Raw genomic sequence first — 3,678 nt, forward strand, 5'->3', positions numbered from 1 at the left:
GGTTTTGAAAGGTGTGCAGTTGCGCTGAGCATTCTAGCACTGGAGTGTCTATTGACACCACTGTCAGCCAATGAGTTGGAGGGAGGGTGGGACTTGCGACAGGATTTACAACAAAGTGCATTTTACAGCAAAGTATTTGCTCAGCAAACAATCTACAGAGTCTATTTAAAATGAGTCTCTATGAACTACAGCAAACAGAACTCATGACCCAAACTGACGCAACTTCTCCTGATAAAAGCAGGATTATTTCTCCAGAAAATGCAGTGAGTGAAGATAGTTGCATAATGCAAATATGTGTGTAAAATCAATCCCAGTCACAGCAGGCAGGATTGACATGGGAATTACCCAATCATCTTTATTCTGGCTGGGACTTGTGTCACTGTATATAGCCGTGTTGCACATGGACGTACTCTGCCTCAGAAACGTACATTATAAAGTGTCCCTTTTACAAAAGAAAACATTGCACCATCCCTTTAACAGTTTGTGATTTTGGTGCAGCATCAGTACACACACATGGGCCTTCAGTTGTAATGAATTTTATCTGAAAGTCATAACAATTTTGTCTTTCTTTTGTAAAGGTTATTATCCTGTATAATTTTTGACTTGCAAGCACCAAGTATCCTGCTTTTTTTTTTGGATCAATCTGCCTAGACGTGAATTTGTATTTTATTTTTTGCTTCCAACTTTAATGTTTTTATTTGTATATTAAAATATGTATTTCTAGACCAAGGCTCTATGTACCAACAGTTTGTATTTTCTTAGCAAGCCTTTGATACCAAGTCGAAGCTTAAGGGTAAGCCATGGCTCAGTTGGTGGCACTCTCGCCTGAGTCAGAAGGTCACGGGTTCAGGTCATACTCCAGAGACACGAGAACAATATCTTGGCTGACGCTCCCGGTGCTCTACCGAGGGAGTGCTGCGCATTCACAGATGCAGTCTTTTGGCTGAGAGGTTAAACTGAGGCCATGTCTGCCCTCCTAGGTGCACGTAAAAGATCCACGGCCAACGTTTATCTCTTGACCAACATCACTAAAACAGATTACCTGCTCATTATCACATTGTTGTTTGTGGGAGCTTGCTGTGCGTGAAACGGCTGCCGCGTTTCCTATATTTCAATGGTGCCAACACTTCAAAAAGTACTTCATTTTTGGCTGCAAAGTGCTTTTGGACATCCTGAGGTCATGAAAGGCGTGATATAAAAAACATAGAAACATAGAAGATAGGAGCAGGAGTAGGCCATTCGGCCCCTCGAGCCCGCTCCGCCATTTAATGAGATCATGGCTGATCATCCAAATTCAGTACCCTGTCCCTGCTTTCTCCCCATATCCCTTGATCCCTTTAGCCTTAACAAATATATCCAACTCCTTCTTGAATATATTTATGAATTGGCCTCAACTGCCCTGTGTGGCAGAGAATTCCACAGGTTCACCACCCTCTGGTGAAGAAATTCCTCCTCATCTCTGTCCTAAATGGCTTATCCTTAGACTGTGACCCCTGGTTCTGGACTCCCCTGCCATCAGGAACATCCTTCCTGCATCTAGTCTGTCTAGTCCTGTTAGAATTTCATAAGTTTCAATGAGATCCCCTCTCATTCTTCTAAACTCCAGCGAGTATAAGCCTAATCGACCCAATCTCTCCTCATATGTCATTCCTGCCATCCCAGGTATCAGTCTGGTGAATCTACGCTGCACTCTCCATGGCAAGAACATCCTTCATCAGATAAGGCGACCAAAACTGCACACAATACTCAAGGTGTGGTCTCACCAAGGCCCTGTACAACTGCAGCAAGACATCCTTGCTCCTGTACTCGAATCCTCTCGCTATGAAGGCCAACATACCATTTGCCTTCTTAACCGCATGCTGTACCTGCATGCTTACCTTCAGTGACTGGTGCACAAGGACACCCAGGTCTCGTTGCACTTCCCTTTTTCCCAATCTATTGCCATTCAGATAATCTGCCTTCCTGTTTTTGCCACCGAAGTGGATAACCTCGCATTTATCCACATTGGGCAGATGCATGGCAAATGCAGTATAATCACCCAACCTGTCCAAATCATACTATCGTTTCTCTGCATCCTCATCACAGCACACACGCCCACCCAGCTTTGTGTCATCTGCAAACTTGGAGATATTACATCTAGTTCCCTCGTCTAGATCACTAATATATATTGTGAATAGCTGGGGTCCTAGCACCGATCCCTGCGGTACCCCACTGTAGTGTCCGTGTGTAGATAAAGACACTGAAGACAGGAGTTGGTTCATAGGTATTTACTAAGCAAGTCTGGGGGGGGGGGGGGTGGTGGTTCTAAAGGATATACACAATACACAGGCTTATATAGCCCAAGTGGCAATTACCAGCATTACGCACACCTGGGGCTCTTAAAGGCACATACACCATAATTGCTCTTAAAGGCACATACACCATAATTGCTCTTAAAGGCACATACACCACAATTCCTCCCCTTCTAGCTAACTAGTACATCATATTTTAAGTAATTATTAATTACATGTTATATGCAAAATAATATACATTGCTGTATTAATTAATTATAAGTTAGTCTCTCAGGAGGCTTCCTGACTCGGTCCGGATAACGCCTCGGGGGTGTAGTAGTTTCTGGTGGTGTAGTAGGTTCTTCTGGCAAGGCTGATTCGGCTTGAAGGCCAGTGTCAGGTTCATCGGGCTCCAGTATCACCGGATCGGAGGTAGATATGGGTATCTCTACTTCATCGTTAGATGTATAGAGTGGTGGTGTAGGTTGTCCTTTTTCAGATGACTTGATGATTTGGTCAGCATGGCGCCTTATTATGCTGTCTCCGATGTCCACGGTATACATCAGTGGTCCTAATCGTGTGCAGATAGTTCCAGGCTGCCATTTCTCGGTACGGTAGTCCCGGGCCAAAACCGGTTGGCCTATCTGGAAGGCCCTAGTTGGCCTTTCATTCATGCACTGAAACTGCCGGTTCTCCACGTCCCTTCGGATGTTGGGCTTGACCAAATCCAGCCGGCATCTTAGGTTTCTATTGTAGAACATCATGGCGGGAGTTTGGTTAGTAACCATATGCGTTGCATTCCTATATGCAAATAAGAAGTTATCCACCTTGTGCTGAAGTTTTATGTCTTCATTACCCATGGCCTTGATGGCCTTCTTGAAGGTCTGGACAAACCTTTCAGCCAATCCATTGGTGGCGGGATGGTATGGGGCGGACGTGTAGTGCTTTACCCCATTGTTCTTTAAGAACTTTCTGAATTCTTCGGACACAAATTGCGGTCCATTATCAGAACATATCTGCTCCGGCAGCCCATTCCTGGCAAACATGGTCCTTAATACTGTGATGGTTTTTTCTGTGGTGGTGGAGGACATCTTTATTACCTCCGGCCACTTGGAGTGTGCATCAACTGCGATTAAGAACATTGAGTCCATAAATGGACCAGCAAAGTCGATGTGCACCCTTTGCCAGGGAGATGAGGGCCACTCCCATGGATGTAGAGGGGCCTGTGGCGGAGCATTTTGGACCTTCTGGCATCCTAGGCAGCTCTTGGTCATGTCTTCGATGTCTCCATCGATACCTGGCCACCACACAAACGCCCTAGCTAGGTTCTTCATTTTCACTCCACCCAGATGCCCCTCGTGAAGCTCCATTAGCACTTTATCCTGGAGTTTGGATGGAATCACCACTC

The sequence above is a fragment of the Somniosus microcephalus genome, chromosome 12 (genome assembly GCF_052327205.1).
Source record: "Somniosus microcephalus isolate GS21.2 chromosome 12, FLI_Smic_1.0, whole genome shotgun sequence".
Taxonomy (NCBI): Eukaryota; Metazoa; Chordata; class Chondrichthyes; order Squaliformes; family Somniosidae; genus Somniosus; species Somniosus microcephalus.